The 12,477-nt window shown below is 42.5% G+C and overlaps 1 protein-coding gene across 3 annotated transcripts in view; it reads right to left on the reverse strand.

Annotated features, from left to right (window-relative positions):
* The window catches only part of DEPTOR (DEP domain containing MTOR interacting protein), a 163,004-nt gene that overhangs the window by 72,775 nt on the left and 77,752 nt on the right, over positions 1 to 12,477 (reverse strand). The gene's annotated exons all lie outside the window — the stretch shown is intronic.

The raw sequence follows: 12,477 nt of genomic DNA on the forward strand, positions 1-12,477 counted from the left end.
AGCTGATTGCTATTTTCCATATTGACTATATTTTGAAATAACATTTTGGAGATGATGAGTTAAATATATATTATTAAGGTTAATCTCACCTGTTCCATTTTACTTTCACTGCGGCTATTAGAAAATTTAAAATTACATATATGGATTGCATTTGTGGCTTTCCTCCTATTTCCATGGAAAATAGGATCAGTCTAGAGGCTGGTACCTCATAGGAACAGATCAGCTAACCAACAAACAAGTTCATCCCTTTAAGTGTAGCACTTTGAGAGCCATTTGTCCTAGAAGATAACTCTTATCCTGAGCTCCTGACAGCCAAGTGGTCAAAAGTTGTTGGTATTGCTGTCTGCTTCCCCCCCACACACACTATCTCCCCATCCTATTTCCTTCATTTTGATGAGGAAGTACATTATGTTCCCACTTGACAGGAATCCTTGCTTGAGGTTATGCTCCCAGCAACTGTGGAAGAGGACTTCAGAGAGACAGGAGTGATTCTGCCAGTGGCCAAAACCAATACCCAGACGCCCTTCTTTGGCCTGGTGGCTTTGGTCATTTCCAATCAGACTGAAACCTAGGCCACAGCTAAGGGAGTGGCTAAAATAAAATGGAAGGAATATAGACTCTGATATGCAGGCCTTCCTCGGGTGGAAGGAGAAAGGAGAGGGGCTGGGCTCCTTGTTGGGTCAAATGTCATTACTGGGACAGAGAGAAAGAAAGTGAAGGGGACCTTTTCAGAATAAAGCTAGATAAAATGTTAGAGACTTTAAAATGTTATGTCAGTTTAAAAATAATATATATAAGCAATTTTACAAAAAGATTACTCTCCATTTTAGATTAAAATTGCTTATGATATTAATAAAAGTATTTTTCCAACTGTAATAAGGATGTGTGTGTGTGTGTAATCCCTTCTTAAATTTTAACTTAATACTGTTCTATAGTCACATTGATCAGAGTTTACATATAGTCAGTTTTTTTTTTTTTTACAATTTTTTTATTCATTTAAAAAAATTTTTAAATTTATTTATTTATTATTTTGGCTGCATTGGGTCTTCATAGCTGCATGCAGGCTTTCTCTAGTTGCGGCGAGCGGGGGCTACTCTTCGTTGAGGTGCGAGTGTTTCTCATAGCTGTGACTTCTCTTGCTGCGGAGCACAGGCTCTAGGCGCGCGGGCTTCAGTAGTTGTGGCTCACGGGCTTAGTTGCTCCGTGGCAAGTGGGATCTTCCAGGACCAGGGATTGAACCCGTGTACCCTGCATTGGCAGGAGGATTCTTAACAACTGTGCCACCGGGGAAGTCCTGTTTTGCTTTTTACTTGAAGTACAGTTGATTTACAATATTGTGTTAGTTTCAGGTGTACAGCAAAATGATTCAGTTACACATTTTTTTTTCAGATTCTTTTCCATTATAGGTTATTACAAGATATGGTTTTCTGTGCTATACAGAAAATCTTTATTGCTTATCTATTTTATATATTTATATTGGTGTGTAGCTGTTAATCCCACACTCCTAATTTATCCTTTACCCTCCCTACCTCTTCCCTCTTTGGTAACCACAAGTCTGTTCTCTATATTTGTGAGTCTGTTTCTTTTCTGTAAAGAATTTCTTTTTTTTTTTTTTTTTTTTTTTTTGTGGTATGCGGGCCTCCCTCTGTTGTGGCCTCTCCCGTTGCGGAGCACAGGCTCCGGACGCGCAGGCTCAGCGGCCATGGCTCACGGGCCCAGCCGCTCCGCGGCATGTGGGATCCTCCCAGACCGGGGCGCGAACCCGGTTCCCCCGCATCGGCAGGCGGACGCGCAACCACTGCGCCACCAGGGAAGCCCCAAGAATTTCATTTGTATTGTTTTTTAGATTCCACATATAAGTGATATCACATAATTTTTGTTTTTCTCTGACTTCCTTCGCTTAGTATGATAATCTCTGGGTCCAACTATGTTGCTGTAAATGGCAATATTCCATCCTTTTTTATGACTGAGTAATATTCCAGTGTGTGTGTGTGCGTGTGTGTACCACATCTTCTTTATCCATTCATCTGTCAGTGGACACTTAACGTTGCTTCCATGTCCTGGCTATTGTAAATAGTGCTGCTATGAACATCAGTGTGCATGTATCTTTTCAAATTACAGTTTTCCTCTTTCTGGGTATATGCTCAGGAGTGGGATTGCTGGATCACATGCTAACTCTATTTTTAGTTTTTTAAGGAACCTCCATACTGTTCTGCATAGTGGATGCACCAATTTACATTCCCACCAACAGTGTAGGAGGTAAAAGTATTTTTCCAACTGTAATAAGGATGTGTGTGTGTGTGTAATCCCTTCTTAAATTTTAACTTAATACTGTTCTATAGTCACATTGATCAGAGTTTACATATAGTCAGTTTTTTTTTTTTTACAATTTTTTTATTCATTTTAAAAAATTTTTAAATTTATTTATTTATTATTTTGGCTGCATTGGGTCTTCATAGCTGCATGCAGGCTTTCTCTAGTTGCGGCGAGCGGGGGCTACTCTTCGTTGAGGTGCGAGTGTTTCTCATAGCTGTGACTTCTCTTGCTGCGGAGCACAGGCTCTAGGCGCGTGGGCTTCAGTAGTTGTGGCTCACGGGCTTAGTTGCTCCGTGGCAAGTGGGATCTTCCAGGACCAGGGATTGAACCCGTGTACCCTGCATTGGCAGGAGGATTCTTAACAACTGTGCCACCGGGGAAGTCCTGTTTTGCTTTTTACTTGAAGTACAGTTGATTTACAATATTGTGTTAGTTTCAGGTGTACAGCAAAATGATTCAGTTACACATTTTTTTTTCAGATTCTTTTCCATTATAGGTTATTACAAGATATGGTTTTCTGTGCTATACAGAAAATCTTTATTGCTTATCTATTTTATATATTTATATTGGTGTGTAGCTGTTAATCCCACACTCCTAATTTATCCTTTACCCTCCCTACCTCTTCCCTCTTTGGTAACCACAAGTCTGTTCTCTATATTTGTGAGTCTGTTTCTTTTCTGTAAAGAATTTCTTTTTTTTTTTTTTTTTTTTTTTTTTTTTTGTGGTATGCAGCCTCCATGTCCCTCCAAAAATGACCACCGAAACCCAGCTGAGTCCTTAAATTACCATGTAAGGCCAGGAGACTGCATAATTTCATAAACTTCAACTGCACAGAGATTGTGTGCATGTGTTTTAAGGCTTCCTTGTGCCGCTTTAACAAGGTCACATTTGGGCAAACTGAAGACCACGTACTGCAGCGGCCACTGGCCCACAAGCTGTCAGGAGAAAGGCGGGAGTTGGTAGGGGCCCAGGCTACAAAGCGCCACAGTCTGTATCTAGAGGATCAGTTTCTGGACACCTGACAAAAGCTATACTGATGTCAACTAAGGAAAGAAATATTTACAGTTACGACACTGTTCACAAAAGACCTCTATTCTTTGTACATAACACCCTTCTTTTGAAAGATTACATAAGATGAGGCATCTCTCACTCCTTTCATACTTTCTAAAAGTCAAGGCTTTGTGTAGCTACAGACCTGTTGTCCTTCAGCAAAACCAATACTATATTGTGTGCCAAACTATTAGCCTGTGACTTTACCAAGGAAACCTGTTTCCTTTTGTTTGCATTGTAACAGCATGCTGGCTGTGTCTGTTTTTCTTCCTGCTTTGGATTCAGCTATAATAAAAAGTAAAACAGAGCCAAAGCCTATCAGAGGGCACAGTAGGAAAATTCCCAGAAATTTTAAATTGAGAAAGGAAAAAGTTACAGTAGATAACAGCTGCTGATAAAGATGACACTTGAAATATTAATTATTGAAAGCAGATTGAGGAAATATCCTACCCGATCTTTATTTTCTTCTCTTCAGAGTATATAACATTTAGGAGCTAAGAATGACCATGCTCATGGCAAATGCTTAAATAGTCTCATCTAAAGCAAGAGGGAAAATAATATCAAGTGAATTGATTTGGGGGGAGGATTAAATGAACTAATAGCAGTAAAGGACAGCTTGTCTGTTGCTTTCGCCTGCCCAGCCTGCCTTGTGGTAACAGAACTTTCAAAAAAAAAAAATTGTTTTTTCTTTGGGTGGAACAATGACCCACCACCACTTGGTTAGTCTGTCAGTCAAAGGGCCCTGCCTATCCAGGGGGCAAGAGGTGGGCATGTGACCCAGACTCAGCCAATCAGAGCTGTTCTCTAGAGTTTAGTCTCTGGAGAGAGGGACAGCATAGGCAGAAAATAGCTAGCACTGGTTTCTTAGCTATAGGTGTCTGAGAGGGATTGCCCTTCATCACTAGTTCCTGGCAACTGGATCCCCAAGAGCTGCTCCAGTTCTTCTCCAGGCAGCTTGGCTTTCCAGTGCTTTAACTATTAGTTAGCTCTGCCATATATTTGAAGCAAATGATGATTGAGGCTGCTTGTATTCAAAGAACTCTAGCTGGTGTAAACACCCAACTCTGTGCCTGGCAAATGGCAAATCCTCAAAAAGTGGTCACTACTGTCATTCATTTGTTCTACACATTTTTTACTGAATAGCTAATATATAAGTGCCAAGCCATGGGGGATACAGAGACAAGAAAACAAATCCTTTTTTTTTGTTTTTTTGGCTGCATAGAGCAGCATGCAGGACCTAGATCCCAAACCAGGGATTGTACCAGTGCCCCCTGCCATTGAAGCATGGAGTCCTCACCAATGGACCACCAGCAAGTTCCCAGAAAACAAATTATCTGTCTTCAAAGCACTTATATTCCAGCTAAGGGTAAAGAAACACTACGATACTGGGTACCACCTGTAATGGAAAAATCTTCATTTTGTTGGTGGCAAGGAGTCACCAAAAGCAAAAGCAGGAGAGGATAGTCTTGATAGGGAGGAAGAAAGGGCAGGTAAGCAAGGGTAGGGTGCCATTGACAAAGACTCTCTCCTTTCCAGACTTTAGTCAGGTTTCTCTGAGCCCTCATTTCCATTTAAAAAAAAAAAATTTTTATTTATTTATTTGGCTGCTTGGGTCTTAGTTGCGGCACACGGGATCTTTCGTTGCGGCACGTGGGCTCTTCCTTGAGGTGTGTAGGCTTCTCTCCAGTTGTGGCACTGGGGCTCTAGAGTGCGCGGGCTCAGTAGTTGCAGAGCATGGGCTAGTTGCCCCTCGGCATGTGGGATCTTAGCTCCCCGACCAGGGTGGAACCCACGTTCCCTGCGTTGGAAGGCAGATTCTTAACCACTGGACCGCCAGGGAAGTCCCTGAGCCCTCATTTCTACTAGGCCTTGACACTGGCCCCTATCCTGTGGTAACAGAACTTTAAAAAAAACAATGTTTTTTTGGTGGAAGAATGCCCCTCCCCAACTTGGCGAGCCTGTCAGTCAAAGGGCCCTGCTCATCCAGGGTCAAGAGATAGGCATGTGAGTCAGCCAGATTTGACCTATCCAGCCCAGCCCTCGCAAAGAATCCTGCTAAGTCAGGATCCCCCAAATCGTGATATCTGATCACTCTTATTAGTCTATCAAGTTCCTCATCCTCCATCTTTGACGTCTAAGTCCCTGGCCTCAAAACCCCCCTGCCCTTGGTGTCTCCCATTAATAAATTTCCATCCACTGACCCCCTCACCCTGTTCCATGGCTATAAATTCCCACTTGTCCTTGCTGTACTTGGAGTTGAGCCCCATCTCCCTACCCTGCTACAATACTCCTATTGCACTAGTCTTGAAGTCTTCCTTACCATTTTAACAAGGGTCAGAATAACTTTTTTCTGTAATATCGTACGGTCTTGGGCAAGTTGCAAACTCCTCAATCATCAGTGCCTTTTTTCTTCCTTCCCTCCCTCTCTTTTTCTTTGGCTAGGCTATTCCAGGCTGGGCTGAACTCTGTCCAGTGCTCTTAATTACTGAGAAGATGGGGTTAATTCCTGTCTGGATCTGGCATCTACCTTCCTTTGCAGAAGATCCCAAATTCTCTCTTCGTGGCTACCAGGGAGAATGTCTCAGCTACTGTCTTCCACTGGAGAATGGGACCACCAAAGCTGCCCTCGAGCAGCTGGGAGGATTAAAAATATAATACATGGAAAACTGCTTTGTGTGTTGCAAAATTTATATAAATATATTTTTCAAAAACAAAAGAAAAAGAAAGAGGGCTTGATGAAGTGTTGAAATTGTTAAAGTGCTCTGACTAAATCTTTAAAAGAGGAAATTATACGCCTGGACACAGCAGCCGTAGCCTGATTATCCAGGGTCAGCTGCTGCAGCTGTGAGCAATTTACCCACGTGACTCTCTGCTGTCTGTTACCCTCCATTTAAGGATAAGATAGCTGGAGAGCAGCTCAGCAGTTGAGGGAGATATTTATGTGAGTAAAGAAATGTGTTCATCGCCTTTGCAAAGGTCACACAAAAATCTCAAGGTACTCAGTCATTGTTTGCGAAAAAGGAATCTTGTCATATTTTATGAGCTAACAATGATTATAGTTGCAATATCTGACAGGCTGTGTGAGCTGATGCAATAAAAATTGAGAATTTTTTTCCTAGTCTAGTGAAGCTTATAATTAGCATCCAATCTTCTTTACTGATTAAGAGTCAGATTGCCTTGATGTGAATCTTGAATCTACCATTTACTAGCTCTTGTCTTCAGCAAGTTACTTAACCTCATTTTAAGAATGAGAATTATTATGATACCTAACTCATAGAGTTATTTAAAGGAGTAAATGAGTAGAGTGATTAGAACAGTGTCTGGCATATAGTAGGGACTCTGTACATTTTAACTGTTATTTAGAATTGATCAGATCAAGTACAATAGCTGGCATTTGAGGGCCATAAGAGGTAGACTCTGGGCAAAAGCTTTTGCCCACCTTTATCGTTTCATTCTCACAGCAGCTCTGTGCAGGAAAGAGTTACCATAGCAGCCTTGAAACAGAAAAGCCTGCTTGTGGGGCTGGCCCGTGGCTAGCTTCTGGGAACTTGGCTTTTGAAAAGTTCTCTGAGATACTGTCTGATAAGGCAACTTTGCTTACCTGGGACACTGAATTCTCCTGTACCAGCCTGCCCAGATTGTTTGCACAAACACTGCAATTAATGGAGAATATGTGCTTTCCTTCTGAGAGTCTGGAAGGCAGGGAGAGTGGCTGCCCGGGCAGGCAGAGTATACCTCTATGAGCAGCCCCCAATAAAAATCTTGCCCTCTGAGTTTCAAGTGGGTTTCCCTGGGCGAGATATTGTACACGTGTTACTGCATGTCCCTGCTGGAAGAAGGAACCAGTTCTGCCTGGCCCTGGAAGGGAGAACACAGGAATCCTGCACCTGGATTTCTCCAGACAACACCCAATGTGTCTTTTTCCCTTGCTGATCCTTCTCTGTGTCTTTTTAAGATTAAAAAATCTTAGCCACGAGTCCAATCATATGTTGAGTCTTTCTAGTACATGTGGGTAGTCCTAGGGTTTCAAAAGGCAAAACCAAAAACCCTACGAACCAACCAAACATAACTCTCAAAGGTATATAATATGACTTTAATTTAATAAATTTTAAAACCTGAGGAATGGAAGAGTTGAGATGTCGACAAGGTCACACAGTAGGTGAAATAGCTGGGATGTAAATCCTGCCTGTTTCCCTCCAAAGACCATGTTCATTCCACAGTGCCGGGCAGCCACACCCGATTACGGGCAGCCACACCCGATTACATACATCCTGGACCAAGGGAAACTGCTTTCTAAGGCATAATGCCTAGTAGCTACCAGTTAGCTATTGCAACCTTGGAAAAATATCTTAAAGGCTTTGAATTCAAGAATTCTTCACTGTAAAACTGTAATAATGATAATAATATCATTATTATTATTATTATATCATTATATATATTATATATATATACACACACACATATACATTTGCATGCAAGTTAATTACTCAGCTAACAAGTTCTGTCTTGATTACAGAGCACCATTAACCATTCAAAAATAAGCTGGTTAGGATTTCATAAGTGGGCTTGATTTTTATGCCTACTGGTTTCAAGCTAGGGAACCACTTTTATCCAGCAACCTTTTGCTCAAAGCCTAGAGGCTGACTCTCTTTAATGTTTAACTTATGAAATTAATTATTAGCTGGACAATTCAGAGCTCTGCTTAAGATACTAGCTGGTATTTATCATTAACTCTAACGTACACATATGTGGTGGCCAGGTTTTCATAACTCAAAGTTAGAATCTGTGATCTAGCAATGAGTTGCTGTGCTGGGAAACTGGAACTCCCTTGGAAACTCTGACTCTGTCTGTATATAGAGAATATTCAATCCTCCTAAAACCATGGAAAACAAACTTCCGTGGATAAGATTTGCTAACAATAATTCCTTATTTTATCCTTTACATCACAACGTTATGGCATTTATGTTTATAGCATTATAAAATTACACTGTTGTAGACTTTTTGGTGATGGCCATTCTGACCAGTGTGAGGTGATACCTCACTGTAGTTTTACATATGGTCAGTTTTATACCTAATTATCACTCCACGGTATCAACAGACTTCACCTTGTTGATCCATTTCTGGCAGAAGAGGGTGGGGGGCAGGGTGGAGGCAGATACAAAGAAGGGGCATCTCCAAAGGACTATAGGCCAGAACACAAAAGACAACCCAGTCACACTGCCTGAGACAAACGTATCAGCTAAGAAAAACTGAGTTAAAGTGAGTGGTTAAGAATCGAGAGCCCTAAGTGGCAGGTGGGAGGTTTTCTAGAGGAAGAACTAAGAGAGACCTCAGTGTGGCAAAGATGAAACGGCCGTTAAGAATAATCATCATAACTGCTCAAGGAGAGCCTGGGTCTCACACAGGAATCCCTGCCCAAACTCCCAGCCTCCCAGCTGAGAAAGGAGCTCCCTCAAGATTGACACAGGGTCAGAGCTAGAAAAAAGAGAATGGAGGCAGTTTGTCCTTAAAGGAGAACCTCTTAACTTTTTGCCGCCCCCTGCCCCCAATCTCCCCTTGAGGGCTGTGGTCAAGCTCATGTCCATCAGTAACCAGGAGTGAACACCGCCGTGCTTCTTGACCAGGAGGAGAGGGAAGGGGCACATCAGAATCAGCAGTCTGAACTGTCCATTCCACCCAGGAGATCCTGACATATTGTTCTTTTAATAAACTTGAGACCCCAGCCTCCATGTCCCTCCAAAAATGACCACCGAAACCCAGCTGAGTCCTTAAATTACCATGTAAGGCCAGGAGACTGCATAATTTCATAAACTTCAACTGCACAGAGATTGTGTGCATGTGTTTTAAGGCTTCCTTGTGCCGCTTTAACAAGGTCACATTTGGGCAAACTGAAGACCACGTACTGCAGCGGCCACTGGCCCACAAGCTGTCAGGAGAAAGGCGGGAGTTGGTAGGGGCCCAGGCTACAAAGCGCCACAGTCTGTATCTAGAGGATCAGTTTCTGGACACCTGACAAAAGCTATACTGATGTCAACTAAGGAAAGAAATATTTACAGTTACGACACTGTTCACAAAAGACCTCTATTCTTTGTACATAACACCCTTCTTTTGAAAGATTACATAAGATGAGGCATCTCTCACTCCTTTCATACTTTCTAAAAGTCAAGGCTTTGTGTAGCTACAGACCTGTTGTCCTTCAGCAAAACCAATACTATATTGTGTGCCAAACTATTAGCCTGTGACTTTACCAAGGAAACCTGTTTCCTTTTGTTTGCATTGTAACAGCATGCTGGCTGTGTCTGTTTTTCTTCCTGCTTTGGATTCAGCTATAATAAAAAGTAAAACAGAGCCAAAGCCTATCAGAGGGCACAGTAGGAAAATTCCCAGAAATTTTAAATTGAGAAAGGAAAAAGTTACAGTAGATAACAGCTGCTGATAAAGATGACACTTGAAATATTAATTATTGAAAGCAGATTGAGGAAATATCCTACCCGATCTTTATTTTCTTCTCTTCAGAGTATATAACATTTAGGAGCTAAGAATGACCATGCTCATGGCAAATGCTTAAATAGTCTCATCTAAAGCAAGAGGGAAAATAATATCAAGTGAATTGATTTGGGGGGAGGATTAAATGAACTAATAGCAGTAAAGGACAGCTTGTCTGTTGCTTTCGCCTGCCCAGCCTGCCTTGTGGTAACAGAACTTTCAAAAAAAAAAAATTGTTTTTTCTTTGGGTGGAACAATGACCCACCACCACTTGGTTAGTCTGTCAGTCAAAGGGCCCTGCCTATCCAGGGGGCCAGAGGTGGGCATGTGACCCAGACTCAGCCAATCAGAGCTGTTCTCTAGAGTTTAGTCTCTGGAGAGAGGGACAGCATAGGCAGAAAATAGCTAGCACTGGTTTCTTAGCTATAGGTGTCTGAGAGGGATTGCCCTTCATCACTAGTTCCTGGCAACTGGATCCCCAAGAGCTGCTCCAGTTCTTCTCCAGGCAGCTTGGCTTTCCAGTGCTTTAACTATTAGTTAGCTCTGCCATATATTTGAAGCAAATGATGATTGAGGCTGCTTGTATTCAAAGAACTCTAGCTGGTGTAAACACCCAACTCTGTGCCTGGCAAATGGCAAATCCTCAAAAAGTGGTCACTACTGTCATTCATTTGTTCTACACATTTTTTACTGAATAGCTAATATATAAGTGCCAAGCCATGGGGGATACAGAGACAAGAAAACAAATCCTTTTTTTTTGTTTTTTTGGCTGCATAGAGCAGCATGCAGGACCTAGATCCCAAACCAGGGATTGTACCAGTGCCCCCTGCCATTGAAGCATGGAGTCCTCACCAATGGACCACCAGCAAGTTCCCAGAAAACAAATTATCTGTCTTCAAAGCACTTATATTCCAGCTAAGGGTAAAGAAACACTACGATACTGGGTACCACCTGTAATGGAAAAATCTTCATTTTGTTGGTGGCAAGGAGTCACCAAAAGCAAAAGCAGGAGAGGATAGTCTTGATAGGGAGGAAGAAAGGGCAGGTAAGCAAGGGTAGGGTGCCATTGACAAAGACTCTCTCCTTTCCAGACTTTAGTCAGGTTTCTCTGAGCCCTCATTTCCATTTAAAAAAAAAAAATTTTTATTTATTTATTTGGCTGCTTGGGTCTTAGTTGCGGCACACGGGATCTTTCGTTGCGGCACGTGGGCTCTTCCTTGAGGTGTGTAGGCTTCTCTCCAGTTGTGGCGCTGGGGCTCTAGAGTGCGCGGGCTCAGTAGTTGCAGAGCATGGGCTAGTTGCCCCTCGGCATGTGGGATCTTAGCTCCCCGACCAGGGTGGAACCCACGTTCCCTGCGTTGGAAGGCAGATTCTTAACCACTGGACCGCCAGGGAAGTCCCTGAGCCCTCATTTCTACTAGGCCTTGACACTGGCCCCTATCCTGTGGTAACAGAACTTTAAAAAAAACAATGTTTTTTTGGTGGAAGAATGCCCCTCCCCAACTTGGCGAGCCTGTCAGTCAAAGGGCCCTGCTCATCCAGGGTCAAGAGATAGGCATGTGAGTCAGCCAGATTTGACCTATCCAGCCCAGCCCTCGCAAAGAATCCTGCTAAGTCAGGATCCCCCAAATCGTGATATCTGATCACTCTTATTAGTCTATCAAGTTCCTCATCCTCCATCTTTGACGTCTAAGTCCCTGGCCTCAAAACCCCCCTGCCCTTGGTGTCTCCCATTAATAAATTTCCATCCACTGACCCCCTCACCCTGTTCCATGGCTATAAATTCCCACTTGTCCTTGCTGTACTTGGAGTTGAGCCCCATCTCCCTACCCTGCTACAATACTCCTATTGCACTAGTCTTGAAGTCTTCCTTACCATTTTAACAAGGGTCAGAATAACTTTTTTCTGTAATATCGTACGGTCTTGGGCAAGTTGCAAACTCCTCAATCATCAGTGCCTTTTTTCTTCCTTCCCTCCCTCTCTTTTTCTTTGGCTAGGCTATTCCAGGCTGGGCTGAACTCTGTCCAGTGCTCTTAATTACTGAGAAGATGGGGTTAATTCCTGTCTGGATCTGGCATCTACCTTCCTTTGCAGAAGATCCCAAATTCTCTCTTCGTGGCTACCAGGGAGAATGTCTCAGCTACTGTCTTCCACTGGAGAATGGGACCACCAAAGCTGCCCTCGAGCAGCTGGGAGGATTAAAAATATAATACATGGAAAACTGCTTTGTGTGTTGCAAAATTTATATAAATATATTTTTCAAAAACAAAAGAAAAAGAAAGAGGGCTTGATGAAGTGTTGAAATTGTTAAAGTGCTCTGACTAAATCTTTAAAAGAGGAAATTATACGCCTGGACACAGCAGCCGTAGCCTGATTATCCAGGGTCAGCTGCTGCAGCTGTGAGCAATTTACCCACGTGACTCTCTGCTGTCTGTTACCCTCCATTTAAGGATAAGATAGCTGGAGAGCAGCTCAGCAGTTGAGGGAGATATTTATGTGAGTAAAGAAATGTGTTCATCGCCTTTGCAAAGGTCACACAAAAATCTCAAGGTACTCAGTCATTGTTTGCGAAAAAGGAATCTTGTCATATTTTATGAGCTAACGATTATAGTTGCAATAATATCT

This window comes from Physeter macrocephalus, chromosome 15, assembly GCF_002837175.3.
Source record: "Physeter macrocephalus isolate SW-GA chromosome 15, ASM283717v5, whole genome shotgun sequence".
Lineage (NCBI taxonomy): Eukaryota > Metazoa > Chordata > Mammalia > Artiodactyla > Physeteridae > Physeter > Physeter macrocephalus.